Source organism: Equus quagga, chromosome 12, assembly GCF_021613505.1.
Source record: "Equus quagga isolate Etosha38 chromosome 12, UCLA_HA_Equagga_1.0, whole genome shotgun sequence".
Classification (NCBI taxonomy): Eukaryota; Metazoa; Chordata; class Mammalia; order Perissodactyla; family Equidae; genus Equus; species Equus quagga.
This window is the reverse complement of record NC_060278.1, coordinates 971,126-987,711: the sequence shown is the minus strand read 5'-3', so window position 1 is coordinate 987,711 and position 16,586 is coordinate 971,126.

Below are 16,586 nucleotides of genomic sequence, written 5' to 3'. Positions count from 1 at the left end.
CCGTGGAGTAGAACGCTTACTTCTGGAGGCGGAGTTGGTTGGGTGTGGGTGGGTTTATTGTAACTAAAATTAAACACAGGCAGGATTGCTCCCCTTCAGGTAATTTTCAGTCTTTCTTTTATACAGAGTAGGGAAAATTCATCCTGCTTCTTCCTTAGGAATCCAGACCCTGAGTGTGAAGACATCTTTTATAATCCCAATTTAGCAGCAGCCTCAAGCTGTTAACTTTGGAATGCCGCATGACTGACTCAAACTGACAGTGATGGAAATATTTTGGCTGACACTTTACCAAAATTTGAGTTTATTTATCTCATTATTATTTTTCTTTAGGCAAAATATATTTGTAATGCCCTTTCTATTTATAAAATGGAAATGTTTCCTTTCTTGAGTCAGATGACCCTCCATGACAGGCAACTGTGAAGCAGAAGAAAGGTGGTTTAGATGCCCCCTTAGCACGGTTTGAAAAATGAATCTCTTTGTAAAAGGATGTAAGTCTGATTTGGGTAGCGCTCCCTGTGTACCATTTTGGTTTTTTGAATGTGTCGGTTTGAGCAGAAGTTGCATGCATTCCTAAAGCAGGATTCCTGCCATGCACACCGCAGTCCTGAGTACAGCTCCCAATAGAGGGGATGTGACCAAGCTGTCATGCTGGGTTCCTTTCCTCTGACAAGGCCTCTCAAGGTGTGAGATGAAAGCTATGATGCAGCCCTGAAACAGAGATTGGCACTCCCTGTGCTCAGCTGCTGCTTTCTTCATCACTCCCCTCATGGTCTGCCTGATCGAGACTCCTATAAATAAGCCATATCTTGTGACATATCGCTTCCGTCAAGAAGATTCAAATATGCAGAAAATCCAAAGGTGAACCCTGAATATATTTTTTTAAAAGTATGTATATATTTTTAAAAAGTATTCTCAAAGCAGAATTGTTACTTAGCAACAGTTCTGGGCTTGTGCATCTTGGTTTGGGCATGTCCAAGTGTGAGGAAGGAGTTTGGGAAGATTAGGTTTAAAAAAGAAAAACATAACCATTCTTGAAAAGGAAAATCCCTAAAAAGGAAATTCTTTGGTGAGGCCTTGTGAAAAGTTTGGTTCTCCAGATGCTTCATGCAACAAATGTCAAATTCATCTCAATTAACTGGATGTTAGCCAAAACTGTACTGTAGATCTGAAATCCTTACCTCCGATTCTCATTGTTTACAGATAAATATTGATAAACAGAGACTCAGGCTACTCCTTTTTCTTCCAAACTCCTTTCCTAATCCCCAACATTATTCTTCTCCCTTTGGGTAGTCTTGAAAACTGCATGAGGATCAGCAGAGTACCTAAAAGATAGGGGTCATGTCTTCAAGGGCATTTAACGAGCCCCGGAGGAGGAGATAGACATCCTTGATTTGTGTGTTTGAGAAGGCTTCCTCATGGGCACATTGTATTATGGCCGTATGTCCAATATTTATTTCTCTGTTGTTAGAAATCATGCACACAGTCACCACCCTGGCTACACTGGGTTGGTGGTGTGTCAGTATCTCAGCGTATCATGGACCAGGTGGGAATGTGTTAAGTTTGAAGAGAGAAGATGCTAAGATTTTGTGGGTGGGAGAAGGGAAGGCTTCATTCCATGGCTTGTGAGAAAGGGAGGAGGGGGAAACTGAGGCCGGAACGAAAGAGTGAAGCCGTGGCCTCTGGCAAGGAGCTCACAGGTGGGCATTTCATAGGACTGAGACCCTGGGAGAGGTGCAGAGGAAGTCAAAGGTCAGAGCACTTAGTACCCTAACCACCAGGTTAAACCAGTTTGGTTTTGCAAACTAGTTAAGGGTGTCGCCCCATTTAGAGCTTAGATGGAGGATATCAACTTCACCTCTAGTAAACCTCAGGGATGGGAGTCCTACAGGTAGTTGAAATAAATTCCAGATAACCAAGCAACAGTATTTGTCAGAAAAAAAGTCGTCATTTACAAAGTGGGAAGAAATCTTTCTACCATGGTTACAAGGCCTCACGTTTGTAATTTGCAAATTCCTTTTTAAGAGAGGGCTAGCTTTTCTCCTGAGTCCTTAGTAGATGCCAGGCCTGTGCCAAGTACTTTACATATCGCTCCTCTGTGATCACATAAGTATCTCTGCCTTTATGAAAGCGATGAGCTAATCTTACTGACATAGGCCCAAATGACCAAGTGCCGTATGGGAGAGGATGACCCGCAAAGCCCACAGACAATGTGGTGCATCTCTAGGCCTATTTGACAAAAGCAGTAAATTTTGTTTCCAAAGCGATGTGGCTGCAGATACTGTGAGCAGATACTGTGTGTGAAAAGGAAAGCCTTTTCAGATTCAAGGAACCTTGCTGCCTGGAATGAGAGCCGCCAGGGTAGCAAACGTCACATATTTCTTTCTATTACTACTTTATATTGGAATAAATTTGCCAACCAATCCATAACACTAGTGTCCCAAAAAATAGCCTGTATTTTAATATTCACATGGAGGAGAATCTTCTTTAAAAAGTGATATTTTATCCGATTTTACATTCCCTTTTGTATCCAAATGCACAAAAGGAAGGTTGAAATTCTAATTGGAAATGTTTTTAGTAAAATTCATTCTCAGTGATAAAATTAGGTAACCTTATTCTTTTCATACGCTATTTTTCTTCTAAAATCGCATAAGGGTTTTCAAATATACTGTCTTGAATGTCAAGTTTAATTTTTTGGTGCTAAACTAAAGACAAGACTGTAGCAAATTAGAAAAAAGTTCAGCTAATAACCACCTATAAGAAGACAAAAGAATTGAATTGAAAAGATTAAAGGGACTATGCTCATTTACCCTGAAGAGAATGGTTACTTAAGGATAACCTTTGTACACAGATGAGTGATTGCTATACAGGAAATGGCCAGTAATTGTTTTCTATCTTTACTTGAAAAAATAATAGGAAGAAATGGAATTAAGCAGCAGCATAAAGGATTAAAGTCAGACTGTAAAAAGCACCGTGACAGAGGAGTTATTGAATATGGGGAAGAGCACAGAAGGTCTTCCAGTTGCCTGTCTGAGAGAGGATTTTGCCTGATGGCAACAAGATTAACTTAGTAAATTCAGAGATTTACTCAGCCTCTGATATCTTATTTTATTCTATTTTGTTATTTCGGTATTTAAATTTGTGAAACATAGTCCTAAAAAACATTAGAGCATGGGAAATAAATTCAGTCAGAACCATAAACTCCCATTGTTGGATATGGCTGGTTTGAAATAGCCTCATCTATTCATGGGAGGCAGGGTAAACCCTGAGATAACGTGGCATCTTCGGGTTTTCATGTGATATGATTTTTAAAAAATGATCTCCTAAAAGAAACTAAGTGATTGACTCCTTAAAATAAATAATATAATCTTATTTGGAAGATAGTAATATTTACAAAATGAATTTCAAAATGGAACTTCGGATAATAATCTTTACAACTGTAGTGGAATGCTTGGAATAAAGTTTAAAGTTAGTATGTAACTAGATGATACACTTATGTTTTTTTAAGAACAGTTTTAGATTTGGAGAAGAATTGTGAGGGCAGTACAGAGTTCTCATATACCCCGTATCCAGTTTCCTTTATTAATAACATCTTACATTAGTTTGGCACATTTGTCACAATTAATGAATCAATATTGGTACATCATTGTCATCTGCTGGCCTTTTTCTGTCCCAGGATCCCATCCAGGGCACCACATGACATTTAGTTGTCCTGCCTCCTTCGGCTCCTTTTGGCTGTGACAGTTTCTCAGACTTTCCTTGTTGTGGATGATCTTGACAGTTTTGAGAAGTACCGGTCAGGCATTTTGTATCACGTCCCTCAAATTGGGTTTGATTGCTGTTTTTCTCATGATTAACCTGGGGTTATGGGTTTTGGGGAAGACGAGCACAGAGGTAAGGTACCATTTTCAGCACATCACGTCGGATCAGGAACACACACTATCGACGTGACTAATCACCGTTGATGCTGACCTCGCTCACCTTGCTGAGGGACAGCGTGCCAGGTTTCTCCACCGCAAAGTTACTCTTGTCCCCCCTTTTCATACCGCCCCTTAGGGAGGCAGTCACCAGGTACAGCCGCACTTCAGCAGTGGGCATCATCTCCACCTCCCCAAGAGCACGTCTACCGGAATTATTTGGAATTCTTCTGCTTTGGGAGTATGTTTCTTCTCCTTCATTTACTTATTCAATCATATATTTATATCAGTATGGACTCAAAGGTATTTGTTTTATGCTTTTTTTTTCTTTTTTCTTTCTTTCTTTCTTTATTTTCGAGGAAGATTAGCCCTGAGCTAACTACTGTCAGTCCTCCTCTTTTTTTGCTGAGGAAGCCTGGCCCTGAGCTAACATCCGTGCCCATCTTCCTCTACTTTTTTATATGTGGGACGCCTACCACAGCATGGTGTGCCAAGCTGTACCATGTCCGTACCCGGGATCCGAACCGGCGGACCCCGGGCCCCTGAGAAGCTGAAGGTGCGCACTTAACCGCTGCACCACCTGGCCGGCCCCTGTTTTACACTTTGAGTTAAACTCCAACACTGCTTTACTCATTTGTTGCTCAAATTGTGCACCTTTGGTCACTGGGAACTTTAGATTGGCTACTATGCTCCTTTGATAGACTCCCATTACTGCTTTTTGGTTCTTGTTTTTTTTTTTTTTTTTTTTTAACACTGTTTAGTTTCTGGCGCGACAAGATACTTCAGGCTCATCGTATGTGTTTCCTGCTTCAGTCCTAGAACCAGCAATTTCTCCAAGTATCCCTGGTTCCTTTTATTAGAAAATAGATTGGAAACCAGGATCTGGGTGCTTGGTGTGGTCGGCGCTCCTGCATGTTATTATTTCTAGGTCCATTGCGCTGACGGAGGAGAGGTGTTGATATACACTATCCTGCTTATATCCACATATCTATAAATATTTTTGTATGTAACCATCTGAATCTATATTAAGCTCAATACAAGTTCATACTGATGTTTCTAACTCTAGTCTATTACTACATGGATCAAATACAATCTGCTATCCTTGCTTGTCTGTAAGCTCGTGCTTCTGTGGAGAGCAGCCTGGCTTCTTCCATCATTTATTCGGTTGCTCAGTTCTAGTGTACATACATAGCAGTACCAGAATTGTTAGCCTGGACCCCCGCGGGAAACAAGTGCAGCTAGAGCACAGCGTGGATGTGCAGCTCCTGAGCCTCGATCTTACAGAGCCCACGCAGTTCCAAACCACCGGGCTCAGCATCTTCCCCCAGCCCGCTTCAGTGAAGTTCTTTCATATAGTTGTGGTTATGTTAGATTCTTTTTATTTTTTTCAGTCCATATTCTATCCTGATAGCTGCCAAACTCCTAACAACTTTTTAAAATTTGGTGCATTAAAGTTCATTCTTTCTGCTGTAAACTTCTGTGGGTTTTGATAAATGCATCATGCATCCAGCATTACATTTTCATACGGAATAGTTTCACTGCCCTAAAACACAACCCATGCAGTTCACCTTTTCAACGCTCCACCTCTTCCTCCAAACTCCTGGCAACCACTCAGCTTTCAACTAGTACCACAGTTGTGCCTTTTCCAGAATGCAATAGAATTGGAGTAATACAACAGGGAGCCTTTCAGACTGGCTTCTTTTGCTTATCATTATGCTTTAAAGAGTTTTCCATGTGTTTTCATGACTTGATAGGTCATTTATTTTTATTGTTGAATTGTATGGATGTACCACAACTAATTTATCCATTTACCTATTGAAGAACATCTTGGTTGCTTCCAATTTTGGTGATTATGAATAAACTACTGTAAACATTCACATGCTGGTTTTTGTGTGGCCATAAATTTTCAAATCAGTTGGTTAAACACCTAAAAGTATGATTTTTGGATGATATGATAAGACTATGTGTAATTTTGTGAGAAACTGCCAAACTCTTCCAAACTGACTGTGCCATTTTCATTTCCACCAGCCATGAAAGAGAGCTCCTATGGCTCCACATCCTGGCCAGCATTTGATGTTCTCAGATTTTTGGATTTTAATTATTCTAATAGCTGTGTGGTGGTGTCTCATTCCTGTTTTAATTTGCAATTCTCTAATAATTAATGGTGTTGACCATCTTTTCTTATCCTTATTTTTTATCTATATATCGTCTTTTTTGAGCTGTCCAGATCTTTTGACTGTTTTTTAATTGGATGTTTTTTTCTTTTGTTGAGTTTAAAGATTCTTTGTATATTTTGGATACAAGCCCTTTATCAGATATGTAGTTTGCAAATATTTTCTCTCAATGTGTGACTTGGCATTCTATTCTCTTAACAATATCTTTTGCAGAGCAAAACATTTTTCATTTTACTATAGTCCAATTTATCGTTTTTTTTCTTTCATGGATCATACATTTGGTGTTATATCAATAAACTCATTGCCAAGCCCAAAGTCTTACAGATATTCTCCTCTTATTTATTCCAGAAGTTGTATTGGTTTTTCATTGTCTTTCAGCTCTATGATCCATTTTGAGTTAATTTTTGTGAAAGGTTTAAGATCTGTGTCTGGATTCTTTTTTTTTTTTTTCTTTTTTGCACAATTGTTGCATCATCATTTATTGAAAATACTACCCTTTCTCCATTGAATTTTCTTTGCTTCTTTGTAAAAGATCAGGTGACTTCATCTTTTGATTGAGAAGCTACATCAAGAAATAGCAGTTATTGCTCTTACATATTGTAGGTTTACTGATAACATATAATGAAAGTTTGTTACGTATTTCTAGCATTTGCCTGAGCATTGATTAAAACAAAATGGTGAAGAGGAACAGGAAAAGAGATATTTATAAAGGAATAAATCAATGTTGTATCTGGATCTCTACACTTTTAGGTTCTAACTAGGTCTGTGGAATAGAAGAGGTTTAATCTGACACCAAGTTGAAGAAGAGCAAGGAAAGGAAGTGTCTAAACATTCTACACATTCTTTGTGAGGAGGAGCCAAGAGTGTGTGAGGAGGGGACTGGCTGTCAGGCTGACTGGGCTGGGGTTTGCTCTGCACATCAGATGAACTAGGACCTCCGTGTGTTGGTTAATTTCATGTCTCCACTTCACTGGTCCTTGGGATGACCGGATAGTTGATCAAACATTATTCTGGGTGTTTCTGTGAGAGTGTTTTTGAATGAGATTAGCATTTTAATTGATAGACCCAGTAAAGAAGATTGCCTTCCATAATACGAATAAACCGGATCCAATCACTTGAAGGCCTGAATAGAACAAAAAGGCTGACCCTCCCCTGAGTAATGGAGAATTCCTCCTGCCTCCCAGTCTTCAAACTGAGACATTGGCTTGTCCTGGGTCCTAGAGCCTGCAGACCTTTGAACTGGAACTACGCCATAGGCTGTTCAGGCTCTCCAACTTGCTGACTCACCTTGCAGATTTTGGGACTTGCCAGTTTCTATAATTGTGTGAGCCAATTCCTTATAACATCTATCTATCTATCTATCTATCTATCTATCTATCTATCTGTCTATCATCATCATCTATCTATCCTATTGGTTCTGTTTCTTACTAATACATAAGGTTTCCCTTAATTCCTGTCCAATAAACACACATTTCTGCTTTGTAGAAGAACTCACTTATCATTTTGGAAGAGACGAGTCATCTTGGCAGAAGCAGATTATTTCTGGTAAATTGGCTGAAGCATACAACAGGACCAGTTTTCCCCTCAACATTCTACTTCCTCATATGCCAAGATAAAAAGCCATAGCCATGATGGCTGGGAAGCCTGAATTACACACCTGAGTGTGTTTTTTGCTACCACTGAACTGTCTGGACCATGCTAACTTTGTAGTATTAACTAATCCGGCAAGGTTGTGCTGAATAAGGAAAAGAGGCACAGGTTCCCACAAGAGCAATGTGTGACTTAGGAGTCAGAACACCACTTTACCCCTTGCCTGCTCTTAAGCGGTGGACTTGTCTGATTTTAGAGTTGCTACAAGGGTAGCTCACTCTGCAATTAAAGAGGATCCCAGGACTTGAGCCTTGGAAGTGAAATTTGCTATAGGCAAAGATCCAAGTTTTCATTCTGCTTGAAGGGAAGAGCAAGATTAAAAGAGAAAAATGGCTGCATTGAGGACAGAAGACAGAACTCCATTTCACCTTGGTCTGTTTCAGCAGTTAATTTCTTCTCAAGAGGGACATTAAGTCTTTCTACCTGGCAGACAAGCTCTAGCTGTTTAAACCCAGTGTGGACCATGGAAAGGAGTGCACGATTAGAGTTTTTCATGAGTCATAGAAAGACAAGGTGCATGTTATTTTCCCCTGCATTTTATCCCTAAATATAGGCTCTCCTTCCACTGAGTATTTGCTTAACTAGGTCATAGGAATTCTTAATTCAGAAAGAGGAAAAAGCAGCATCTGAGAGCTAGGACCAGCACAACTTAGAACATTTGCAGGTGTCTCTGGACAACAGGAAGACACTTGTTTACTTGGCCTGTACTTCGCTAGGATCTTTGCTCACTTCCATCATGATCCTGGCCAGTGCTAACCCTCAGCTTGGAAGCCAATTCTGTGATAAAGAATTATTGTGAATTTTTGTTTCAGAAGACTACATTTGTATAAATAGTAAAAAAATGCCATTAGTTTGTATTTAATAAGCTTCAAACATAATAATTCAAATGGTCTTCTATGAAAATAGTTAGAAATAAATTATTTCATGATTTTTAGGTTTTTACTTATATTTAAACTTCTAGCCAAAATTCAATAACTTAAAAGTACTATGGATTCAAGGAATGTCCTGCAATGTCCTTAACTCTTGCTTCTACACTTATTTTTACAGGTGCTAATACATTTCCATGTTTCCGATGTATTTTTATGATTGCAGAGCCTTATTGGGAAATTTAATTTTGTCACTCACTTCACTTTTCCAATTATTATCCATTTATGTTTTGGCTCAAAGTTATGTTGTACCGGAAGTAATAAACCTTACATTCTGGAGAATAGAAATATCTGGTCCCGATCTGTCTGTGACCTTGAATATAACCTTGGTGTAGAGTCGGTACAGCCCAGTGCCTAGTCATAGTGCTTACTGCCTCCACACAGACTGGAGCACTGAGGCTCTCCAGTGAATGCATGTTGAGTGGACTCTCCACCCCACCCCAGGCCAGAGTTCAGTGGGAAAATTGAAGGACACTGCAGATGCACGGTCTGGCTCACATTACAGGGAAAGATGCTGAGGAAAGTTCCAGGAAAATGGTGGTAGTATTTCAGTAAAATGAGGACAGATTTTTTGAATATTAGAAATGAGAAAATGAGTTTCAGTGAGAAGGCGATATTCTCTCTGTCGTCATCATAAGTTTTATAGCTGACAAAATACTATTCACCAAATTACAATATTATGTTAGTTCCAAGAGGGTTTGTCCTACCTCAGTAAAGCTCAGAATTGCTCAGTCTTACCATGTATATAACTAAAAGTAAAAACAGCTCTCCTTGTTTGTAATATTCTCTTAAAAATGTCACGAACGTTGCATTTCCTGTGGTCACCACTTTCGATGCCAGGGATGTGAATGTGTGTGACTCTTCTACTTCAGTGAGAGGGCTCCCTCACTCTCTGTACTTCTGGCTCTGTTGTTTCCAGATAAAGTTATCAAGAGCTGAGGGGTTCTAAAAGAGCCGAGAGCTTCTATAAGGGTCGTTGGTTGAAGAAAGATGTTCATCTCATAGAAAACAAGAAAATACGTCCTTTATGGAATGTATGGGCCCATTTTGAGATTTATAGAGCATTCATGTCTCTATAAAAATCTGTAAAGCATTAATAGGTAAAACTGTTTTCGGTTAGTAGCTTATCAAGTCTCGGTTTCTACAGGCCCTCTTGAGATATTTGCAGCATAGTCATTCATCTCGTATTAACACACCAAACTCACTTAATTACTGCAGCGTACATTCATGGCATCACTCCTGATTACTCAATGCACTTTTGAGACTGAAATGGTTGGATTTCAGTTATGCGTGATCAAATAAATAATATTCTCATGTAACTTGTTTCAGGCTGGCTCTTAATTTCCTTTCCAAGTAGGCATCTGGCTTTAAATTTGGCACCATGTCGGCCTTGAAGGGCAGTATTCGTAAGACTGGAGTCTGTCCTGGCTCCTGACCTTCACAAGCGCATGTCAGAGAAGCAGTGCAATGGGGTGCTTGGGCAGGACAGCCTTTCAGAGCTTTGTTCAATTTTGGTTGTTGGCTCAGCTCGCTCATCAGACACCGCTATTTCCAGCTGCACTGCAAGCTCTCCCACAGTTTAATTCTTTGCTTATTTATTTTAGAAATCCTCCATCCAAGCACCTCAGTAATGTGCCAAAGTGTGACGATGACTTCACACCTCAGCTCATGCACATCTGCAGGGAGAGAAAACAATTTGCAACTGAATCCAGCCTCGCTAATATCATCCCGACAAATTCCCCTTGCTTGTAGGCCACTCTGGAGACTGCTAGGCAAACCCAGATTTGTCAATAAATGTAGACATGATCTGATATGCAATATGCTACATATCTGATGATTTGTCTATGGACATTATGTTTATAGAAAGTCTTTAAACAGCCCACGTATTAAATCAAATCTAGTGTTTTAAAGCACCTAAATAGAAAAGTTATGCATCCTTAACATTTATACTGTTATGATGTATTCACCTTAGATATGCATATAATAGAAATGCCTTTACCACCCATGTATTCATTAAACACCCTATGTCATTGCTATCTTTCTAAAGACATCAGAACCAATGTTATTAGTCTTGCTGATGTTAGCATTTAAAGATATCCTTAAATAAAATGTCCTGACAGAAAAATATAGCTATTTATCAAGCACTCAGCATAGAACAGGAACTAATATAGACTTTGAAGATATGACAGGGAACAAGACTAGCAGAATCTTGACGTTCATGGAGTTTGGGTCTCTCTCTGTCTCTCTCTCTCTCTCGTGTGTGCGCGTGTGTGGTGTGTAGGGGAGAAGGTTAGTAAACAGACAAGTAAACACTTATGTATAAATTATGTATAAAATTAGATAATGAAAAGTGCTATCCAGAGAATTCAAATCGCCTTATGTGGCAGGGAGTCATGCTGTCTACTTTAGATTGGGGGGTCAGGGGAGGGGTTTTTGTGGACACATTTGAGCTCACTCAGACAAGAAGGAGCAAGGCGCTTGAGGATCTGATGGAAGAACATTTTGGGTGGGAAGACACTCATTTAAAAGTACCAAGGCAGGAATGAACTTGGCCTATTCAAAGAACAGATGGAAAGCAGTCGTGCTGGAGAGGAGCAAGTGATGGGAGTGGGAGCTGGGAGGGAGGAAAAAGAGGAGGAAGGAGGTGTGGAAAAACACGGTCATCGCATGCACTCTGGGCGCTGTGCGTCAGCACTATGCTAAGCATTTTGCGTCCACGAAAGCAGCCTGTGAGGTTGGTACTAATGTTACCCTCATATTGGAGATGAGGAAACCAAGGAACGGCATGTTATAATAGTCTGTTGCAGCTCACATGGTGGCCATCTGGCTATATGTTCTCAGCCCTCAGACACTCCACTAAGTAAAGAGTTTGGATTTCCTTTTGTGAGGAGAGTGTTATACTGGAAGGTTTTACCAGGAGGGCGATTTGATCTGCCTTACTTTTAGAACGGTCCTTCTGATTATGGTTTGGAGATGCATAGTGAGTGGGGGTAGGGGACTGACAAGCTTGGGAGCAGAAGGACTGCCTGGGAGGCCATTGTGACAGTCAAGCATGAAGTTATGGTGGCTTACCCCAGCTTGGGCGTATGGTAGTAGTGCTTATGTAGCTGGATTTGGGTTGTGTTTTGGAACAAAGCCAATTAAATTCACTGGTGGATTCAGTGTGAGGGGTAAGGGAAGGAATCAAAAATAGCTCCTAGCTGTTTGATCTAAGTAATTAAGAAGAACTTGATGGTGATTAATGATCATGATAACAGTATATATATATATATATATATATATATATATATATGTACATTTTCATATAGCATTTACTGTAAGTGCCTGGCCCTGTTCTAAGCATTTGTATATATACTAACTCACTGAATCCTCATCACAACTCTAGGAAGGCACTGTTATTATCTCCAGTCTTTACAGATGAGGAAGCTGGGGACACTTACAGAGTAAGTCATTTGTTCCAGGTCATACAACTAGTTAAGTGATGGATTTGAACCTAGGCCACTTGGCTGTGTAATCTGTATGCTTAAATGCTATTCTATACGGACTCTCATTTGCTGTCACTTACTGGGTCTACTGACAGAGGAGCTGGGCTTTTCTCTTGGGGAGAGAGGAAATCAAGAGTCTCGTTGGCTGTGTTCATTCTGAGATGGCCACTAAACATCCATGTGAAGATGAACTCAGGCAATTGGAAACATGACTTTGAAGTTCTGCAGAGATAAGGACTAGTGAGCTAGATTTGGAAGTCATGAACATATAGATGACATTTAAAGTCACGGATGCGGGTTACGTCACCTACTATAATAACAGCTAACATTTATGTAGCACTTCCTGTGTGCCAAGGAGTTTTGTAAGGACTTTGTATACATTGACTAATTTATTTTTTCATAATAGTTGCTTGAGTTAGAACTATTGTCTAACTACTGTCATCCTCGTTTTTTATAGATTAGAAAATTGAGGCATCAAGTCATTATACCCAAGGTCATACAGCCAGGAAATGTGAAGTTCATTGTGAGAATTAAAAAAGGTAACGAGTTTAATGCTTAGAACATAGCAAATACTCAAAAATGTCAGCTGTTACTGGTAGAGTAATGTAGTAGTGTTATTTTTAGGTGTGTCGTCAGAGTCTAGCACAATACCCAATAAATGAAATTTAAACTCTGTGAAGATCTCAAGTTGGTGAAAGGAAAGCAATAAAGAAGAGTTCATCATTCGTTATGTCTTTGCTGCTAAAAGAACATAAGGAAGTGAATGTTGGGAGAAGAATCATCCTGGGATAGAAGAAACAGGATTTGGCAAAAATAATGATTTAGGACCAGATTGTTCTATATTGCAACTCACTATATTCACATATTTACATGCAGTTGAATAAAATTAAAATACGTTCTGTGATTATTGTAATACAGATAATATTCTCATCTTCCTCTACACCCTCAAGAAATTGTTTTGTTGGCTTTTTATTAAACTCTCATTGTGCCACGACCATCTTTAATGTAGGTGAAATGGCGCAGAATTTAGAATGGGAAAAAAATAGTTTTCTTATTGAATCTGAGTCTTTCTAATCCTGGGAAATTACATGGTGTGCTGGTGTCAATGGACACTTTTTCAAAAACTTGTTTCTCTGTCTCTTTTTCCCCCCAAAGAGTCATTCTTAGTTCTCAGCCCATCTGGCACATCCGTGTGATGGTGTCACTGCAGGTGCTCCGTTGCTCACACATGATAGATTTCCCTGGATAGTGGTGCTGAGCGACTCCTTTTCTTGAGTCATTGAAAACAAGACTGGCTGTATAAATCCACCAGAGAATACATACTGTAGGAACAAAATTACCTAATCATCTATTGTATCTCTATTTTCTGCTTTTCCACAAATGGCTGGTAACATGAGCAGTCAGAGTTATGGATTTCATTTTTTCCATATTATATTTACTGTTTGGTTTAGATTTCCCAGGTAGTGGGAATGAATTTTTTTTAAAAAATTTTATTTTAATGTTTTGGGATTTTGTGGCTAAGAGTTCACTCGACAGATATTACGTTAGTTTTCCGGATGACTGTGGGTATTAACACAGGCATGCCAGAGAGGGAAGGTGCCTCACACCTGTGGTCAGTGTTAGGTGTAGCTTCAATTTAGCTTACAGACTCTGTTCTGTATGAAGTAGATTCTTAATTGAATTTTTTAAGTTAAAATTTATTCTTATTGAAATAACACACATGTATAGTTTTAAACTCAAACAGTCCTTGAAAGCTCATCATTTAAAACAGCAGTCCTCTGGCCACCCCTTTCAATTCCTGAATCTTGCTTCCCAGAGGCAACTATATTCACTCTTTTATCTGATTCTTATTGAACCTCAGCATTCCTAACTAAATGTTGGGTTTTGATAATCTCTTTTACGTTGCTCTTATGGAAGAAGATGATTGAGCTCGTGTACACAAACATTTTGCTACAAAATATGTTCACTCCCCACCCTTCCCATAAAAATTGAAAATGTTGAAAATTTTGGGTAAATTAATATTCAGTGTTTACAATGATGTAGATATTGTTCAAGGCTGCGGCATGTATCTATTCTCGTATGCTATGATCATATTTCACTTCTTTATAATTTTCCTCTTAGAATTAAAATATCTTTAAAAAAAAACAGTTGATTATGTTTTATTTCCTATATTAAAAATTTCAGGCATTCAGATTTTTTCAGGTACTAAGAATAGTACCCACGTGTACATCATCCCATTTAAGAAGTAAAATTTTACAGATCCCGCTGAAGCCACTGATAAACTGTTTTTTTGATCACATTTCCCTCCCTGACTGTTAGAGGTAAGTACCACAAAATTTTTGGTTATTTATTATTCCCATGAAGCATTTACAGTTTTACTATGTATATATCCCTAGCAAATATATTGCATGTTTCTAACTTTATATAATTGCATCATCCTGTGTGTATTCTTGTAAACCTTGCTTTTTCCCATCAATGGGTTTTTGAGATTTCTAATGCATGTAGCTCGAATTCATTTTATTATAGGTATCCCATCGTGTGTCTATACGCACAATGTGTTTACTTATTCTTGTTATTTTTTGATTGCTATTAAATTTAGCTATAAAAATATTGCAACAAGAATTTTAGTACGTACCTCCTTGCCCACAAAGATAGGAGTTTTTGTAGTATTTATACCTGGAAATAGGATTGCTGGGCCCTGGAGCTGCTCCTTCAATTTTTATAGGTAATGCCCAATATTTCTCCTGAGTGGTCCAGACAATTTAGAACCCCGTTAGCACTGTAAAATTTCCCAATCACTTCTCCTTGCCTTCTTACCTACACTTGGTAGAGTCAAACTTTTTAATTTTTTGCTACTCTGCTGAGTGTGAAATATTTTATAATTGTTCTTTTATTTCGCATTTCCCCATTTGTTAGTGAGGATTTCTCTTTCTAAGTTTCTTGGCCATTGAGTTTTTATTGATCTGTGAATTTGCCCATTTTTATGTCTCATTTGCCTCTTATTTATTAATTTGAGGGAATTCTTTATATATTTTGGATTTAATTATTTCTTACTTTTAAATTTTGCAAATGTCCTTGACCATGCTGTAACTTATCCATTAATTTTCTTTATAATGTCTTTTGATGTTTGACTATTTCTAATTCTAAAATACTTGAATTTGTCAGTCTTTCCCTTTGATCTGCATTTTTCCTATCCTGTATCAGAAATCTTTTCCTACACCAAGGTCATAAAGATAATTTATATTTTCTTCTGATTTTTATCAGTTTGTTTTCAAGTTCTTTATTCCACTTGGGTGGAATACATTTCAAGGTTAGTGTATAATTTTCTTTTTCCTATATGAATAACAATTGTTCTGGCTTTGTACTCTCCATAGTCCATCATTTCCAGACAGATCTGCAAGGTTGCCCCATCAAGTATCAATTTACTTGTATGTTACTACAGTGTTTTTCTACATTTTCGAAGTTTCTGCTTAGATCTTCATTTGTGTTCCATTGATTTATTTTTCTATTCCTATGTCAGTACCACACCGTCTTAATTATGGTAGTCGTATAAAAAGTTCTGATATCTGGTAGGATGAAATCTTCCTCCTGTACAAACTTCTCATCTTTTTCCTTCCCTTTTTTCTCCTCTTTCTTTTTCTCTCTCTCCTCTCCCTCCTCTTCTTCCTCTTCTCCTTCTCCTCCTCGTCTTTCTTCCTCATTATCTTCTTTTTAAAATTTATTTTGTTATAATCATTATATCTCTAAGTATTATTCTCATGTCGCTACTTCTTTTTCAGTTTTAGTAATTTTTCTTACAGACTTTCCATAATTAAAGATGGACTTCGACCTCTTTCCTCCTCCCATCTCTACCTCATCACATATGGTCTTCCTATCCTCCAATCCCTCCAGTAGAATTATGTAATAATTTTGGTTAGATTAATATTCAGTGTTTATCTTATTAAAACTATGTAAATAACATTAAATTAATGATTATTCTGCCTTTCCTGAAAAACTTTTAGTCATCTCTATCACTGATAATCATCTCGTATTTTCACTTCTTACATTTCCATGCATTTTTCACTAATTCAAGGCACATTCTCTTTGTCAATTATCTTATTCTTGTTACGAGGCACTCAGATCATCAAATATTCTGTATATTTCATTTTGATGAAACCCTGGAGCCTTTTGACTACTCCATTCTGAATTGGCTTCCCTCTGTATCTGGTGTAGAGTGGTCATTCTTGAATTTGGGTAAACCATCAGCCTAGGCATTTCCTTTGTATTTCTCTCTTCTGTGTTCAATGACTTTCACTCTCTGAGTTCTTGTTTGGAGAGGCACATGATCTAGTAGCTTCTTAATAGAAGATGTATGAGTAGTAATCTGTTGAGGTGTTGTCTGTTTGATAATATCCTTATTCCACTTTTACATTTATTTATGACTTGCTTGTGCATCAA